The 19,767-nt window shown below is 37.1% G+C and overlaps 1 pseudogene; it reads right to left on the bottom strand.

Moving 5' to 3' along the window:
* Nucleotides 1-14,251: 14,251 nt before the first annotated feature.
* On the bottom strand, nucleotides 14,252-19,168 carry LOC123832677 (annotated as a pseudogene).
* Between the last annotated feature and the right edge of the window lie 599 nt (nucleotides 19,169-19,767).

Genomic DNA, 19,767 nt, shown 5'->3' with positions numbered 1-19,767 from the left:
ACACCACTTCAACATCTTTCACAGCACAGCCCTTCACACAGCCAATGTTAACTGATTAGAGCTGCCAGCATTGCAATCTCTTGAAAATCCCTGAGATATAATTCTCTGGACTCTCTAAATAAGCAAGAGACTCACTAGAAAGTAATTTTTCACTGTAGTACAAAGCTTCCAGTCAGAGTGATGTGAGGAAGATGGTGAAATAAGAAGCCCCAAACTTTCTTTTACTCACAGAAACAAAAACTTAACAACAGTACTAAATGACTTTATGAACAGGCCAGAAACCAGTTAAGAGAATCCTGCTCTCAGGTGGGACATAGACAAGAAGAACCACACTGAGTCCAGTAGAAAAAAAATTATGGCAGTTACTCTCCACAGGCACTCTCCACAGAACAGTGCTACATGATTGGGGTTAAAAATCCCAATGCCCACTTTCTCACTGAGGAGGGAAAGAAAGAGTGAAACATGTATCCAGCATTTTGACTTTTCAGGGGAATGCCTAGAAGACTACATTCAGTCTTGCCTGAATGTAAATGATGACAAGGACATGAAATGAGTGGGGGGCCTCTGAAAAAGGAGATCACCATAGCTTAGACTATTGATAGAGAGTCTGCAGTACCACAGCTAGGCACTAGCCCAAATAGTCTTGGAAAAGTAGAAGATAGTTGGACCGCTCACACTTTCTGTTTTCAAAACATATCATGAAATAACAGTAATCAAGATGGTGTGCTAGTGGCATAAAGACATAAAGAACAGTGGAACAGAATAAAAACTACAGATACAAACCCTTCTATATATGATTAGATGATCTTCAACAAGCGTGCCAATGTAACCCAAAAAGACACTGGCGTTCGGGCTGCCTGTCACTACCAAACCCAATAAGCAATGACAGCGACTGAATCTTTATGGGCACTTTATTCAGATGGCCGGTGATCTGAGAAGATGGCGGGTTCATACCCTAACAGACCACCTTGCCTTCTCTTTCCAGGCCAGACTTTTCCTAACAGGGAATAAACCAGGTGCAGTGAGGGTTTTGAAATTCAGGGAGGATTAGGTGAGCGATGCTGCAACATTCCTGTTCCAGGAAGTTAGCTGTTCCCAGGGGCACGTGGTCACCTATATCTCCGTGGAACACAAAGGTCCAGGTGCCTCCAGGTGTCCCCAGGCAGTAACCTTTAGCAGTATCCCAGGAGGTCAGCTGTTCTCCCAGGAGCCAGGACAGACCTTATCTTTAATTTCTGAAACAAAAGCTTTAACATACACATTCCTTATTAGACTAGTAACTTTTTACCTTAAGCTAAAAATTTCCAAGCCTTGAGTCCCCCATCAAGGTGGCATATCCTTATGGAGCCCCCCAGAAGTAATACATTTTTACATTTTATCCTGTTAATGTGCATTATGTCAGTTTGATTATTAGAACAGCTAAAAGGACTTAGAAAGGAGAAGGGAAATTATTTTTCCTCCCCCACAGATCAGACAAATCTACCTCAAACTTGGGTTCTATCTCTTACTTATTTTATTATAAGCAAATTGTTTTTCTTTTGAGCCTTCATTTCCCTCTCTGTTAAATGAGGAGGAAAGCAAATCATTGGCATAGGTATCCTGAAGAAAGGTTGAGTATCTTACAAGAGGTTTTTTTAAATGATTCTGCTATTTGGCTCTGACCCACGATAGGCACACCATTACAGAGAAGAAATATTGAGCCATTTTATGGTTACTCTGTTTCTGCAGAACAGGGATGTCCTTGCCTTATAGGCAGAAACAATGATTTGCTTTCTGTAGGCTACCAAATAATTCTTTGAATTCTGTGCTGTGGAATAGTTTTAAGTCAAGCTGCTACTGAAGAAGACATTTTGACAAGTTCATCTAATTGGAACCTCTTGTACTGTGAGAAGCAATTAAAGTTGCTCCATTGTTTTTGATGTCTCGTTTCCATACAGAAGGATTTATGGTACTCCTGTCTTTGAAGGCCAGTGCTTGGTGCTTGCTCTTCACAACAGCTCAGTAGTGGTTTACATAATTAAGACTCAGTGAATTAGCTGTAGCTGAGTAACACAATATACATGGTCTATAAGAACATAGTCGCCATGTAAATTTGTTTATAAAATATCTGCACATCCAATTTCTGCCATTGGCTCAACTTTCATTCTTTTTTAAAAGAAATTGTGCTTTAGGCCTAAGGGGTCACACTGGGGAGAGATGATTCGATCTTTGTGACTACAGCTGATTGGACCAAGAGTGCACACCTGGCAATCCCCTCTGGGGAGTTGGGGATAAGGACATTTTTAGCTGTATGTGCAGAGAGCAGACCCACAATAATGCATGAAGACTAGACGTGGCACTACAGAAGTTTAAAGCTCTACACAAATCAAAGTTCTGGGGTAGCAAATCCTAAGTATTTTCAGAAGAAGTCAGTGTTCAGAAAGTGTAACTGGAAAAGACACTGGCGTTCGGGCTGCCTGGCACTACCAGACCCAATAAGCAATGACAGTGATTGAATCTTTATGGGCACTTTATTCAGATGGCCGGTGATCTGAGAAGATGGCGGGTTCATACCCTAACAGACCATCTTGCCTTCTCTTTCCAGGCCAGACTTTTCCTAACAGGGAATAAACCAGGTGCAGTGAGGGTTTTGAAATTCAGGGAGGATTAGGTGAGTGATGCTGCAGCATTCCTGTTCCAGGAAGTTAGCTGTTCCCAGGGGCACGTGGTCACCTGTATCTCCCTGGAACACAAAGGTCCAGGTGCCTCCAGGTGTCCCCAGGCAGTAACCCTTAGCAGTATCCCAGAAGGTCAGCTGTTTTCCCAGGAGCCAGGACAGACCTTATCTGTAGTTTCTGAAACAAAAGCTTTAACAACACATTCCTTGCTAGACTAGTAACTTTTTACCTTAATCTAAAATTTTCCAAGCCTTGGTTGAGTCCCCTATCAAAAGGCGGCTAGGGCAAGCTTGCAGAATAAAAACAATGGTTAGGCACTGTGTGGATGAGAAAGAGGGTGAATGAGAAGGGACTGAGAGCAAGAACAAGGGCAACAGAGTGAAAGAGTGAGAGTGAAAAACTATATGCCTAATAATTTTTTAGTCTCAGTAAGGTTTGGCTATATTTCTCAATATTGGGCCCTGTACCATTCTCCTCCTATAGAGTAAAATCAATTCCTTACTTATTTTAACTAGTTTGAGTGAACCTTTTTTTCTTGTAACCATGTGATTACTAATTAGAATTATAACAATTATATGCTTCATATTTTCACAGGGTCAAAATTGAGCTAAGGGAGATATCTTTAGGAATATACAAAAGCGGTACAATAATATGGGAGGTTCAAATTCTATCTAACGGCATTAGTTTTATATTACAGCTGTAACAAATTATCTGAAATTTTGTTACATAAAACAACAGAAATTTGTTATCCAACAATTCTGGAGGTCAGAAGTTAAAATGGGCCTCATGACGCTAAGCTTAAGTTGTCAACAAGGTTGCATTCCTTTTGTAGGTCCAGGGAGAGAATCTGTCTCTTGCTTCTCCCTGCTTCCAGAGGCTGCCTGTATTCCTTTGCCATGGCAGCATCATCCCAATCTCTGTTTCTGTCTCGCATCTCCTCTAACTCTGATTCTTCTGCTTCCCTCTTATAAGGACCTTTGTGATCACAATGGGCCCACTCAGATAATCCAGGATAATATTTCCATCTCAAGGTCCTTTACTTAATCATAGTGGAGAAAAACCCTTTGCTGTGTAAAGGAATACAGACACAGGTTTGGGGAGTTAGATCATACACATCTCTGGGGGGACATTGCTTGCCACAGCAACCATGACAATAGTAATTTAATGGTTTTATAATTCACCTTTTCACTTATGTTTATAGGCTTAAATTATTAAAAGTTATTGATGCTTATGATAACACAGAAGTAATAAATCCAAGCTTTATAATGACTTTGCATAACATTTGGAGGGTAATACAGCTTAAAATAAGATAGATGCTCTAAAATTAGCTATATTTTGATAAGGAATCTTTATAAAATATTTGATAATTTTTCAAAGGAAAACTTATTAAATGAATACAGCATTCATATGCACTTAATCATTATCATATGTATTGAAGGTAGTTTTAAAATATGACATTTGTTATTTAGAAAATGAACATTTGATTTCTAGGTAAGCGTGTTTCTATATATATTTTAAAGGAATTGGCTAACTTGATTACAGAGGCTGAGAAGTCCAGACCCTGGAGAGCTGATTGTGTAAGGTTCCATTCTAATTCAAGCTTGAGTTCTGAGGCAGAAGAATACCAATGTCCCAGCTCAGAAACGGCCACATAGAGAGAGAGAATTCTTCCCTACTCAGCCTTTTATTTTATCCAGACCTTCAGTGAATTGTATGAGGCTCATCCATACTGGGGAAGACGGTCTTCTTTGCTCAGTCTACTGATTCAAATGTTAATCCCACCTAGAAACCCCCTCACAGACACACTCAAAAATAAAGTTTAACCCAATATCTGGGAACCTTGTGGCCCAATTAAGTCAAGAGTTAAAATTAACCATCACACAGACTTTGTAAATATTCTGTAGGTTGTAGAAAATATAATAATTTGCATTTAAAAATCAATCAATATTGCTTTCCAGTAGTTCATAGTTTAATATAGATTAAGGTAGGGAGAGAAAAAGTAGAAATTCAAATATTTTCCTATAGCAGAATGTGATAAATATCATGAAAGCAGAGATAAGCTAGATATATGAGTATACATAATGCAGAATGTCAGTTTTAGTAATAGTGGCCAGGGCCAGGTAGATGCTAGCAAGCATAGCCTTATTAAATTCTGCCTCCAACATGTGAGGGTAGGAGAATCTGTCTAGGGAAAAATAGAGGAATTAAAGGATCGTGGAGAGCTGATGAGAGAAGGCTAGCCTTGCTCGGAAGAATAAAATGAGTAAGCACACTCTGTTGCAGCACAACCCAGTGTGGAGAGCAGGACCAGTAAAATGGCATTGGTCCAGTCAAGATAGTATAAAATATATAAAACAAAGTGGAGTCAGTCATGTGAACTACGGTGGCTGCCAGTCAGCCACAACACTTTGATTCATGAGGGAAACTACCTAAGTCAAAGCAGACACATCTGGCAAGGGGACAAACCTAAGATATCTGCACAAGGGGTCAGAATAGTCATGTCTACAGAGTGGGACCACCCACAAATAGGCTCTTGGGGAAATTCCCCACTTGGCATCAGAGGAGCCAAGACACTTATCAAGAGCCCCAGAAGGGTGGAGTACACCACTTTCAATGTATAACTGAGGCAGGCTCCAGACCACTGCTGAGATAGCTGAGCTCCACACACCAGAGTGCTGCTCCATGCCATACTGATCTCCCTTGGCATCAGCTGCTATAGGCTCTGCCCTGCTGGACTGGGGCCTTCACCTGCCCTACTGACCTCCTGCCTCTGGAGATCCTTCCTTGCAAGACGCTGACAGCTCCCTTGGCTACTATGCTGTCCCCCAGACCTGCAGGCTGAGACTCTGGGACTCAGATTCGTTATCCCCAACTGATTACTGTGTGTGTGTTATATTCCTCTTAGACTGTTAGAGTGTGAGCAGGTTATTAATATATGTTGATGCTCTACTTTGAGTGAATCTGCCTTCAATAAAAGCTGAGTGAACAGCATAGTTACTATGTGTGACTTATCTATTCCTTGGTGCTGGGCTGCTCAGCAGGCAGCTAGCCGAGCAGTTGCCCTGCTGACTTACAGCAAAAACTGTATCACAAACAGACACTCAGCAAATGAAAAGGCATTGATGGATCAGAATGAATTATTACTCCCTACACAGCATCTCCATTTCCATTCTGCTCACAATGACATAGCAAAACACCTTCTAGTAGATACTGTTACTGTCTAGGCCATATCTCTGCTCCCCACCTCTGGCCTCGCCTATCGTTACAGTGCACACAGTACCTTGCACTCTCCCAGAATGCCAATTTAAGGGCATTATTGCCTCTTTGCTTTTTTGCCTTAAGGCCACATCCTACATACAGATAAGTCTAACCAGATAAGGAAAACATCAACCAATGGAGGATGAGAGTCTGCAGTAAAATGCTCCAACCTCCTGTCCTCAGGGGAAGCCAGTTCCACAGAGAATTGTTTGTAATTTCTCATAGGATTCACAGGGAGATTGACTCTGTTTATCCACCAGGAAAACCAGTTCTTTATTGACACTCTCTGCTCTCTCTTTTATTTTTCCATGGATAGTCTATGAAGTAATATCATATTCCCAAAATCTTGCTGCATACTCTGCTGTCAGGGAAACCCAAGCCAAGATACACACTCAGTTTAGTCTATACAGCTGTACTGTACACAAAACCGTCTTATTCTCCCAACTGCACTGTCAGGGAGATTGGGTGGATTGAGAGTTGGAGGACAGGTCATGGAGTTGCTGTCAACTTTATTTTACTGATGAGGAAAAGGCTTTAGATAATCTGAATAATTCTCCCAAAGTCACACAGCTAATCACAGCTAATAAGTGGCAAAGTCTCCTTTGATGTGCTAAATAGAACCTTGGCAACACAAGAAAAGAATGAATCATTTCCCAAATGAGTTCTGTGTGCTTTAATTTCATGTATAATTTCAATTTAATGTGTCAGATCTTGCTAGTTTAAAACATCTCAGCTAAATCTCATTAATTTGAGCTCCATTAATTTATGCTTTGTGATAACTTTTAAATATAGAAAAAAAATTATTGATTTCTCTGTAAAAATTATGAAATCTAAGATATAAATTTTTCATAAGATGGAATCATTTCCCCAGTCTCCCCTTTGGGTCTCCTACAGCCATCATCCTCTAATGTTCTGTGATACCCAATAAAAGAAAAGGAACATTAGGCACAGTGAATTTTAGGATGCTTTATTGCTCTGGTGATGCCCTCTGGCATCATGAAATCAAGCTTGGCTCCATATCCAGTTACATTCAGAGAAGGAAATGTTCATATATTTTACCAATTTTTTATTTTATTTAACATGCACTTATACAGCATTAACTATATGCCAAACACTATTCTAAGTGTTTTACAAATAGTCACTGATTTAATTCCTACAATACCCTCTTGAGGTAGTACCATTATCCTCATTTTACAGATGAGAAAACTGAGTTACAAGAAGATTAAGTGATTTGTTCAGTGTCACAGAATTGGGAAATAGCTAAACCTGGATTCAAACTAAGGAAACTTGCCTTTAAAGTCAGAAACCAGTGCCCTTATCTGCTAATAGCACCTTGAAAATTTTCAAATCCAATCTCATTCAGTCACCATAACAGCCCACATACCATGCTAAACAGTCATTAGTAAGAAAGGCTGAAGAGGAGGAAATATCCTCCTCTTCAAAGTATGCTTTTTAGAGGTGTCCTCATTCTTGATTTTACACAAATAATAAAGTATTAAGGGTCCCGTTGCCTCTAGATACCTTTGTGTGATTTTTAAGACTTTTTAAGTACATGCCACAGTCCTTTAATGAGGAAATATTATGACAAAGAAAGGCTTTTGTAACAAAGAGAGTGTAAGTGCTCATCATCTTTCAGATGACAACAAAGAAAGAAAAAGCCAGCAGATTCAGTGTTCTTTACCTATGCATATCCTGTGTAAATAATAGGTCAGTTCAGAATGTAGTCAAAATCTGCACCAGAATTAGGACTGGTACATCCAGAGGAAGAAGAATTTCTTATTTGTTTTTAGTGCTAAGCCAGCTAATTGTCAAACTGTGAAAAGGAGTTATTTTGCAGATTAACTCCTCTTGACCCAAAATGTATTTGTGGATTTTATGTTTTGAGGAGGAAAAAAAATTTCCTCTTCTGTTCTAGGTTTGTTGGCTGGTCTAATAATTAAATTGACATAAGACAGATTAACAGGAGAAAAACAAATTTAATTATGTACCTACAGGAGTCCCACAAAGACATTAGACTGCCAAGCATTCAGGTAATTGAGGCTTCTATACCATCTTAAACCCAGGAGAAGGGGCTGGGGGTCTCTGGCAACAAAGGGCAAGAAGACAATTCACAGGGATAAGAGAAAAGCAGATAATTGGTCAACAGATGTTTGCCTTGCCTTACAGATAAGTCTTTCTAATATAAAAAGTTATCTCGGGTAGTAGCTCTCTTTCTCGGACACCCCTCCCCCATCTAAATTATTTGAGGCAGTTAAAGGAGAGGAGAGCTTCTTCTCAGTCTGCTGAGTCTCAAAAGAACCCACTGACAAAGTGGCACATTCTGTTTCCTCTCACATGCCAGGGTTCTTATTTCCACAAGGTTTCTTGTCAAAACATTTAGATTTTTCTAAAGTAAATTATCCAGCTATATCATTGTTCAATAAATAGTTTTTCTACATATTCTTTTAATTTGAAAAAAATTGCTTTCTTCCTTAAATGTTCTTGCTCTCTGATTGTTTTCCTAAGCCTCAATGACACTTCTCCACAGTTAGGCTAGATTTAAAAAATCTAATTGTACAAATTAAGGCCACTAGAATACCATTTATCCTCTTAAACCATTACTGTCCTTAGTAAATGATTCCTTAGAGTTCTGAAAAAAAAGAAAAGATTAACACACTGAACAGACCACCTAGCTTGCAAGGGAGTGATAATCCTTATTCATTGTGATTTACTAAGAAAATGCTGCTGCTGTTGGCGGAAATGGAGCCTTGTGGTGGCATGAGAAAAAGTATTTTCAGGGATTCACAAGGAAGGATGAGATCTGGTGGTAAGATTTATTTGGATGCTCGATGCAAAATCAAAGTGTGCCCCTCCTGGATTCTCAATGTCCCCTTTCTGTCCATCCCACCATGGAAAAAGTCCAACTGTGTTTTCAGCAAGGCCCAAATGAAGGCCAGTGTCCAGAGTTCTGCTTCATATTAAAGCTCAGTCCTTTGGAGCCCACACAGTCTGCTGTAGGCCCCGGTAACTGCTAGACCCACATGGCTGCATGTGTTCCCAGACAAGGGAGAATGCAAGAACAAACAGGGAAAGTGAGGGTCAATGAGCAAGAGAGAGAGAGAGAGAAAGGGCTTGTCTTTGTTCCCCTGAAATTATATCTGGGAGCTTTTTCAAAATAACTGATCAACTTTCCAAGCTTTTTTGTGTGTTTATGATGGGCCAGTCCCTAGTTAGACTGACAGGCCACTATAGTTGAGCACCTCCCCTTGTGCCCCCTCACAACAATCCAGTACCTGAGGGGGAGCAGTGCCCCTGGGGAGATTTCCTTTGCTCCTAGGATTAAGCCTCCTGGGCAGCAGTCCCCTGGAGAGTGTGAATGAGTCTGTAAATACTGTAGCTTCCTGGCTGAGCAAGCAGTCTTAGGCTCCCCAGTTTACTAAACTCAATATCTAATTCCCTTTGCTCTATTTCATATTAATAACTAGTTAACTGCCTACAGTAACACTATGAAGACTAATATCCCCAAGATGGAGCAGAATTATTTAATGATACAATAACACTCATTTTATTGATTTGACTTTGATTTGATTTTCTAACCTTGCGTTTTGTGATGGCCTCATGTTCTTATTGGGGTTATAATATAATGTTAGAAGTTGTGGCAAAAATAGTAACATCCAACTTGTTCATTTTACATCTAATAAAACAGAATCCCAGAGAGTTTAAATGAATGTTTTTCCTTGCTTCCAGTCTAGTGTCCCATAAGCATCTTCTCTCATTGATTATGACATGTTGTTTCTCTTTAAACAGAAGCTGTTTGGTGAAAGTAAGTGTTTTTTAAAAGTGTATGCATAAATAAAATATTACAAATGTTAATTAATCATGATGATAATAAACATTGGTAACGTTTCATATTTATATATTTAATAAAATACTAGCTGATGATTTCAGTTTAAATTCCACATAACAAGGATATTTTTTAGATATGTCTATTTTATTACTTGATATTGATCTTGTAAACACAGCTCTCTTTTGAGCAGCGTTTATACTTTTCTTATACTTTTAAACTGTAGTATTTATTTGGATATATGTGTATGCAGAGCATAAATGAAGGAGTTTTTTAAACAACCACATATTTGTTTGTTCTGACCAGCAGCATAAAACAAATAGATAAGAAAATAAATTAGAGACAGAAAAGAGTTGTGCACAGGAAGAAAATGTGTTCCAGGTGAAAACTGATGTAACAGGAAGTGTTCACACGCACAGAGAAAGACTATGCTATACAAAAGGTGGAGAACTGTGAGGAGAGTTGGAGGATCATAATGTGTTGTTAAAAAAGAAAATTCAACCAAGTAAATTTGAAGATCTAATTGACTTTATTAAGTGATTTATTAATTGGGCAGCATACCATCTAGCAACTATAAGGATGATCCAAAGGGATGTATAAAATGGAAGAATTTTATAGGAAGAAGGTTGGGGCAAGGGAGCTAGAAACAAAAAAGATTATTTTTACATCAGGACATCTTACTTTAGGGGGAAGGGAATGGCAAGGGTTTTATATCATGCAGATTGCTCCTTCTTTCTAAGGTTGGGGTAGGGGGAGGATGGAAATGGAGAGAGCCTGCATCACATACCTCACTGGTGTTGACCAGAAAATTCCAGACTGGTTGATTAAGATTATGTTTCTGGGAGAGGTTAAAACAGCAATTAGATCAAGCATTAAATCTAGATTTGGTGTCATGGGCTTTAGAACAATTGATGCCATTTTGGGTCTGTGGTTTTCTTTTTAACAATGTCCATCAAACCATGGGAAAACGCCTGCCACCCATGCTAGCAAGTAGAATTCCAACTGGCAGGACCAAAGATATGTGTTAATCTATCAGAACCCGATGTCAATAAATGTCTGTATTAAGACACTAGCTTTCCTTGCACTTGATCCTGTGTTGATCAAGCAACCTTGAGGCAATTTACTTTCCATCTAAAGAAAGGGAGTGCACTGATCTGATCATTCAGGGCAAATCTCCCCTTCACTTAGAGAATTTTTCTTGTAATATCATTGGTCTCTTGTGAATTGATTTCGACAATTTAGTCTTTATGATTTTAAATATTTCTGTAGTGAATCTAAACATTTACATGCTGTAAAACCAAGACACATAGATCATATTGTGGTTAATTCACAAAGATAAAGGCATTTCATGAGACATTTTGTAAACTGTTCATCTAGTTTTCTGCATGGGCAACAAAATCTTTTCAGCCATTTTAATTTCAGGTTTCTATAATAGATATTCTACTTTTTAAGTATGTTTTTGTTTTTAAAATCAAAATAACTAATTCATAAGTACACCACGTGTACTTTTATCACTACAGTTTTTGTGCCTACAATTCTGTAAAACCATCTAAATTAATGTAAGACACTGTGTTATTTTTAACTGAAAGCTGTGGGCTGTTATGCTTTGGTAATACTTTTGCAAACTTCCAGATTTGGCATTTACTATTATCTTAAGGTTCTGGTTACCTGAGATATCATTGTTTTTGGTATGAAAATACTGGTCCTAAAAAAGGATATAATAACTTTTTTGATAGATCACAACTAGTTTCCTAAACCTTCTATGGAGGTAAGACAGAATCAATATACTTCTGAGAATGACTATATCTTATCAAGACTCCCAGATTATTTATAATAAAATTTGATGACTAATTAGCAGCTCATATAAAACTTTGTAAAATTAAATTATACTTTCCAACTAATGGAAATTTGTGTATTCTGTACTTTCCACTTGCAATATTGTGATTTATATCATGATTTAAATGACCAAAATATATTTCTTATAAATATATGGTCTTCATCATGGTTCCTAGCTCACAGCTCCTCAAATCCTTGGAATTTTCTGGGCCAAAAGAGCAATGAGAGCATCTTTTGTTACAATATTTGGTTTCTTGTATTCAATTCCTAAAATTGCTTCATATACATAAAGGTGAAATGGATGTCATATAATTCATAACAATTTCCTTTCAACCACAACTGGGTATATGTTAATGAAGCCAATATTGGAAAACACCTAAGGGTGGGAGCTGGTTGCCAGGGAAACCAACCTTGCCTAGAGGGTTGGAACTTTCACTCTCACCCCCTGATTTTCTGGTAGGGGGGAGGGGCTGGAGGTTGAATCAATCACTAATGGCCAATGTTTTAATCATTTATGGCTATGTAATGAAGTCTCCATAAAAGTAAAAAAGACTGAGTACAGAAAGTTCCCAGGAGATTTTAGGAATGTGGCCTGCCTAGAGAGGTCCTGGAAGTTCCTTGCCCCTTTCCCCATACCTTGCCCTAAGCATCTCCCCCACATGGCTGTTCCTGAATTATATCCCTTTGTCATAAACCAGTGATCTAGTAATAAAATGTTTCTCCAACTTTTGTGAGCTGCTCTAACCAATTAACCAAACTCGAGGAGAAGGTCTTGGAAACCTCTTATATACATTCTGTCAGAAACACAGGTCATAACCCAGGCTAGCAACTGGCATCTCAAATGGGTGTGGGGGAAGTTTTGTAGGTCTGAGTCCTTAACCTGTAGAATCTGATGCTATCTCCAGGTAGATAATGTCAGAATTGAATTGAGTGATGGTATGAGAAGAGCCCCTCATTGGAATTTGGTGCAGAGCCCAAATAGCAACATACCAAAAAAAACTTATCTTGTTAATAACACTTATAAACATGCATCAAAACATATTATCCATTTGCCATGTGTATCGCTAAATCAACTGTCTAAAATAACTTTTTAAAATTCATTTTATTAAAGTACAGTTGATATACAATATTATATTAGTCACAGATGTACAACACGGTGATTTGACATTTATATATCATATGACATGATTATCACAATAATTCTAGCAACCATCTGTTCCATACAGTTATTGCAATATTGACTATTTCCCTAATATTATACATTACATCCCTTTGACTTAATTATTTTATAACTGGAAGTTGGTACCTTTTATTCCTCTTTACCTTTTTTACCCAATTCCATCATCCTACTCCCCTCTGGCAAGTGCCAATTTTTTTTCCTCTGTATATATCATTACTTTCTAAAAGAAGTTTTGCCATGATGGAAATGTTCATATAGAAGACAGTATCACCAATATGGTTTCCTTAGCCACATATAACTATTGAGCACCAGAAATGTTTCTTGTGCAATGGAAGAACTGAATTTCAAACGTTATTTATTTTTTTTATTTTTTAAAGGTTTTATTTTATTATTTATTTTTAGAGAGGGAAGGGAGGGAGAAAGAGAGAGAGAGAGAAACATCAATGTGCGGTTGCTGGGGGTCATGGCCTGCAACCCAGGCATGTACCCTGACTGGGAATCGAGCCTGTGACACTTTGGTTCACAGCCCGTGCTCAATCCACTGAGCTATGCCAGCCAGGGCTCAAACGTTATTTATTTTTATCAATTTAAAAGGCCATATGTGGCCAAGGGGTACTGTATTAGACAGCACAGCTCTGTGGTAATTAGAGAGAGACTAGAATGTTATCTTATAAATATACTGATTGGATTAATTTTAAAATAAAACTATGATAAAATTAGAACATGCATTTGTAAACAACTGAGTGAAATCTTTACATATGTCAAACTATATGTTTCATTAACTTAATTGAAACTACCTTGGGACTGAATATTATAACATAGTTTTTGTACTCTTATTTTAAACAGATAGTATCATTACTTTATATATTAAATACTTTTCAATTATTTCTTATATTAATGATTGTGGGGATCTCTGCCCATTAAAATTATGTTTTGTGACTTCAATTATATTTCCTAATCTTGGATAAGCAATTATTGTTAAGAGTATAAAAAATACTGTGGATGGCTGCCAACTATATTAAGTGAAAGGAATTCCAGTTACACAACATAACGTAATAATGAAAAATATCTCCTCTCTCTCAGACAGAGATCCCCATAATGATTAACAAATGAAATAACTGAAATGGAGACAAATGCCTTTGAACAACAATAAAACAATAAATAAATAAAAATTAAGAAAGAAATAATTGAAAAGTATATATATAGAGAAGATATTATTCATATGTGTGCATATATATCATAATCCTGGGGTTTTTTGCTCAAAACATTTTATTCAATGACAGAATTTCTCAGTACAGTTTACACTATCCCAAATGAAGGGGAAAAAAGCATAAAAAGAGAGGGAGATACAAGTAAAGACAATTCTAACAAATAAGAGCTATAATTATAGCTTTCATTATTTCCTCTTTCAATGATTTATTCACAATTTTATACTTGCATTTTTTATGAATATCCAGGTTGTTCAAAGAAGGAGTGAATGCTCTGAGCCAGATTCACTTATTTCTCATGATGCCCCTCTTTCGGTTTGGAATCTTTACTCTCCTGGAGTCTTAAGAGCTCTGCATTAGACTCTAGTATAGTTGTGTCTTTTGCGGCCCCCATAAACCTAGATGTAAGTTCAAGATCTAATACTTGCAGCTGGACTGTGGTTCCTAACTGGTATTTCTCTCCATCCACTTCTAGTTTTTTGTACACACACTGAAGCTTGCCACCAAAATCTGTATAAAAATATCCTTCTCCATAACATAAAAGATTCATCCAATGACTACTTTATCTTTGGCAGGTCCCATCAGTGGGAGAGGAGAATGTCTCAGCATAGACAGGAAGGATTCCACACTTTTCAAAGGGTTGGTTGTCCACCAGAGCTTCAACTTCTGCTGCACCTCGGCTCCAGAGTGCTGGCTAAGCTGCCTGGGTATGTTCTTCACTCCGTGGACTCAGAACGGACTTGTGGGCCACTTTCAGTGCCTGCGCCTAGACAGGGCCAAAAGAAGAGGACCATGAGCTGGAACTGACTCTGGGCAGTCAAGGCACAGGTCTGACACAGTGCCTCCCTGAGGTCTGCAGAACCTCTGACCTAGTCCTGGTAATTTTAAAGAACTATCTTCTGTCTTCCACATGTGTGGTGTCAGTGTGTGCATTTAAAAATGACAAATCCTACCCATTATCTCCAAATGTCTTATTGCCAGAGGCTTCTAAGTAAGAATATTATAATAATAAATGGGAAAGGTGAGAAGATAAGGTAGGAACCTAGAAAATGTGTTTATTTCCCCTGCTTGGTTTTTCTTCCAGCTAGATGAGGCAGATATTAGAAAAGAGAAGGGAAAAAGTAAATAAGCAGGCTGAACTAAAAGGTTGGACTGGACTGGTATATACGAGATAGAGAGAATTGGGTTGTGTGATATTGAAGCTCTCCAGGATATCGTCGATTGCTTAACTCTGGAATTGACATATCAACTGCTACATGGGCCACTGACAACTGTGCAAACCACTAGATGCAATGCCTAGACAGTATTGCAGTAGCTTCATTGGACCTTAATATTCATATTTGCAATTTTGCAGGAGTGCTTAGAAGGAAGGTGGGAAATTTTAAGCTTATTACATGGTCTAGTCTCAGAGGAAAAGCTTTTATGATAAACTCTAACTCCTGAAGGCTTATATGAATAATCCATAGATGAAATATTATTATATAAACTAATTCATGATAGGCTTGGAAAGGATGAGAAGGGCCCTGGTTGGGTGGTTCAGTGGGGTGAGTGTTGGCCTGCAAACTGAAAGGTCATGGGTTCAAATCCCAGTCAGGACACATGCCTGGGTTGTAGGCCAGGTCCCCACCTGGGAGCATGCAAGAGGCAACCATAGCTTCTCTTTCCCTGTCTCTCCCTTCCTTCCCCTCTCTCTAAAAATAAATAAGTAAAATCTTAAAAAACAAATCAGGATGAGAAGGGAGAGTAAAACAGGCTGCCCATCTAATTGGTACCACTCACAGGCAAGTTACTTAGGGATCCAAAAACTCTTTCTAAGTTTAAATTATACATTTTCATGAAAAATGAATCAGTGTTCTGGTAATATTGAATAACATGATGAGGAACTATCACTTTTTATTCTTTTGTTCATACAACAAGTATTTATTTTTCACATACAAACAGTTGGGCAGTATGCTAGTTGCTAGGTATAGAATGTGAAAGAATAGAGACAGATGCCTTACCTTCATAGAAGTTAAGGTTTAGTAGCAGAGATAGTCATTAAGGAAATAAACACAAAATACATATACAATTACAAACTGTGATAAATATTTTGCAAGAATATTCAAAGATTCAGTGGGAAATGTTATCAGGGAGAAAATAGTAATATTTGAAGGTTAAGAAAATACCGTTTTGAGAAAGTGACAATTAGGTTGAGGTCTGAAACATAAGAAAGGGGTTACTGTGGGCAAGAGTGAAAGGTATGTATCATTCCAGAAAGGAAAAACAGCAACTTGATAATAAGAGCAATTCAGAGGTATTATTCAAACAATTTGTATTATAAGACATTAGAATTGCATTAAATAATGGAAATCAGTAGTTTTTCTAAAAATTGTCCAACTTTAATTTTATTCTCAAGCCACCATACTAATTTTCTAAAGTCTTATTCCAAAAGTCTTTCAAGATTCAAAGGTTTATTGTAATGTAATGTATTGATTATATCCTTTGTTCAAATTTCAGTTATGAGCATTTAATATTAGAATGTTCTCTTTTAATTATGTCATTGTCATTAGATTCATTAGAATGTTTTTCTAGCTAGTAGTTCAAAAAATTTATAGACTTTTATGGTGTTAAATAAGCACTTATTTAAACTGCTTTCTAGTCAATTGTTTATCTAGTAGAACATTTCTAATTCTATCATATAAACTACAAAAAAGAAAATGGGTATTCCAGACTGGAATGTCTTGATAGAAAATCCTTTCTTTTAAAGAAATTTTCCTTAGTTGAAATATCCTTAAAATTATTTTTTCTAGTATCAGGAGATTAAAGCAAAGTTCACTGTTTGATGTAGGGTAGAGTAGGTGGCACTTTGGTCTTGTACATCATTTCATTAACCAATTTTCTTCAAGTGGCATCATCTTTTGTACATAGGTGGCAGATTTGTAGCAGAGTGGCATCCAGAAATCATTGCAATTGGAGCAGGATTTCACGCAATTTTTGAAAAGTATTCTCAGTTCAAGGGTTTCAAAAACACTTTTCTAAAGGTAAATTACTTTCACAATATTCCTCTCTGTAAACTGCAAAACACTGGAGCACAGAGAGCAATAGTTTACCAAGATCTAGTTTTGATTTTCATAGTCAACAATTTTGTTGGCTGTGTACTAAATGATTACTCCTTTGCTGGAGGCAGTGAAGAGTGTCAAGGGCAATAAAAGACAAGTTTCCTGGTCAGCTGTTTGATTTAATGGAAGAACTAAAGAAAATTATGCATATGTCGAAACATTTACAGAACCAATTATAGATATTCTCATTAAGTGCTTAAGTGTTAAACTGGTAAAAAGGCTAAATGAAGAGGTTTCATTGTATAATTAGAATTACTGGTTTTGAGAAGGTTTTTAATGAGTGAGGCAGATGACTTTGACACTGCAAAGTGTGGATGACATTCTGGGTAGATTAAGTGGCATATTTAGTGATTTAGAGGCCAAAGAGAATATAGTTTCAGTGGGAGTTAGTCTGCAGGATTGCCAAATACAGCCAAGAGCTGGATAGTCCTAAATCAAGCAGAATAACAGGCTCTTTGGTTAAAGGAAAGGTTTCTGGCACTAGGAAAACTGGAATAATTTTAAGGGCAAAGATCAAAATGACACAAAGGTAAAATCCTTACTACATAATGTTTCAAAAATTAGATGCTAGAAGGGGAAAGAGAAATATACAGGAAGAGATATCAGTAAGAACTCTTTAGTGACACTTTATGTATTGGGCAGTAGTGGGAATACAGAACGGAATTTGGGGGAAGACTGTTAGAATCAGTCATAAAAGAAATTTTGGAGATTATTCAGTTCACTTTCACTCTTCATCAAATTTTAAGTATGGAAATGAAGTACATGTTAAGGTACTGTTGTATTAATTAAGAGGTACTTCTATGAAACAGAGATGGAAACAGAAATATAAAATGTTAATAACTGGTTCAGATGATTATATTTTAATAGAACAATGTAAAGAGTTTCCAGAAATTTTACTGGGACATAATTCACTTTGCCCCTGTTCATTTCACCAAGTTCCCCTTTCTTGTCTCATCTTGTACTCATAGATCCCTTGACTGACATTAAGAACATTAGTCTGAAGCAAAAATCCTTAGAATTTTAACAAAAACAAGAATATCCACGACAAACTAATTTTAAACTTACCATTACTATAGTATGATCTTATTTACAAATTATTCATAAATTTATTAACTCAAGCAATTCTCATAACATAGCCTGTATTATAAAGTATTAATATTCCATTTGTACAAACATTAATTTATCTTTATTATTTGACTTCTCCATTAAACTCAAAAACATAAATATATATAAGAAAGTAGTAAAATAAAAGCAAGCCTACTACAAGAAAAAGGAAAAACTAATTATACTGTGGTAAGTAGTCTCTAAAGATGGTCCTCAATAAATCATATCTCTTGGTATTCAAGTGCTTTTGTAGTCCCCTTTCCTTAAATCAGCTCTGAATCAGTGAATTGCTTTGCACCAATAAAATGCAGTAGAAGTGATGCCACCTTAGTTGTGAGGCTGAGTCAGAAAAAAATCTTAGTTCTAAACCCCAGTTTTCTCCTTGGGCTATTTGCTCTATGTGAAACCAGAACACATGTAAGAAACTCTGCAACCCTATGACCACCATGTTGTAAAGAAGCCATGTGGAGAGGCTGCAGGGGCCATGGTGGGTGGGGCAAGTGTAGGGGAAGAGAAAGAGACAGACAGACAGTCTGACAGACCTACCAACAGACAAACTTTTCCTGCCCAAAGTTGGGCTGGCCATGTCAGCTAAGTTGCCAGATGTCAGTAAGAAGCCATCTTTGATATTCAGCCCAGTTGAGCATTTAGGTTGCTCCAGCCCAGCTTCCTTCTGCCTGCAACTGCATGAGCTAACCTAAATTAACCCATAGAATATTGAAAAATAATGTTTAAACTACTAAGTTTTGAGGTGATTTGTTTTGCAGGAATAGTTAATGGAACATACATCAGACATTAGGGTAAACTTTGTTGTTATACATTTCAAATTTTCTTGAGATTTTTTAACAGTCAAAGAAGAAAACAGAAGCATAATCAATTATATAGTCATTAGAAATAATAGGTCACCAAGTTCTTTATTATTAATGGAAAGTTTATCATTGCTAGAAAGAAAACAATATTCTGGTTCCCCTATTAATCTTTCCTACCTTGGTACAGTTTGGCATGTTAGCAAAAACCTTGGGTAGTAGATGTAACTAAAATAGACTTACAGGCTGTGGATTTTGTTAAAAAAAAAAAACCTTCCCTGGTAACAACATTATTTTAGGTTTCAGAACTCTAACAATAGATATTATCATCAACAATCTTAATGTGTGCTATTATCAGTGAATGATAATAATCCCTCTTTTTCATAAAACATATGTAGTTGAAAACTAAAGACTTAAATAAAGTTTTCTAAGTTTCACATCTCTATAAATTTTTTATGGGAGCTGAATAACAGAGAATTTCAGATTGTACTTCTGAATATGGGCTCTTGTCTTATTATTAAAGGATTTTACATCAGGTGTAAGGTTGATATTCCATTATAAAAATTGAGATCCCCAGGTAACATTGCTACCTGCATGGAAAGCTCACTTATTTCTGAGTGGAAGTGGGCCAATATACTCAATGGTAAAGACAGTAACCAAGCTTAATATATCAACATTAGTCAGATTGGTCAACTAAATTGATCAAGATCACATCATTAATACATGTTAGGATCATAGCTCTTTAAAAGCTATTCTGACTCCAGGTTCAGGAAAGACACTTCAGACCATCAATGAGA

Source organism: Phyllostomus hastatus, unplaced genomic scaffold (genome assembly GCF_019186645.2).
Source record: "Phyllostomus hastatus isolate PE091 unplaced genomic scaffold, TTU_PhHast_1.1 phas_scaffold_200, whole genome shotgun sequence".
NCBI lineage: Eukaryota > Metazoa > Chordata > Mammalia > Chiroptera > Phyllostomidae > Phyllostomus > Phyllostomus hastatus.
The sequence above is the reverse complement of the archived record's forward strand: the minus strand, read 5'-3'. Positions and strand labels throughout refer to the sequence as shown.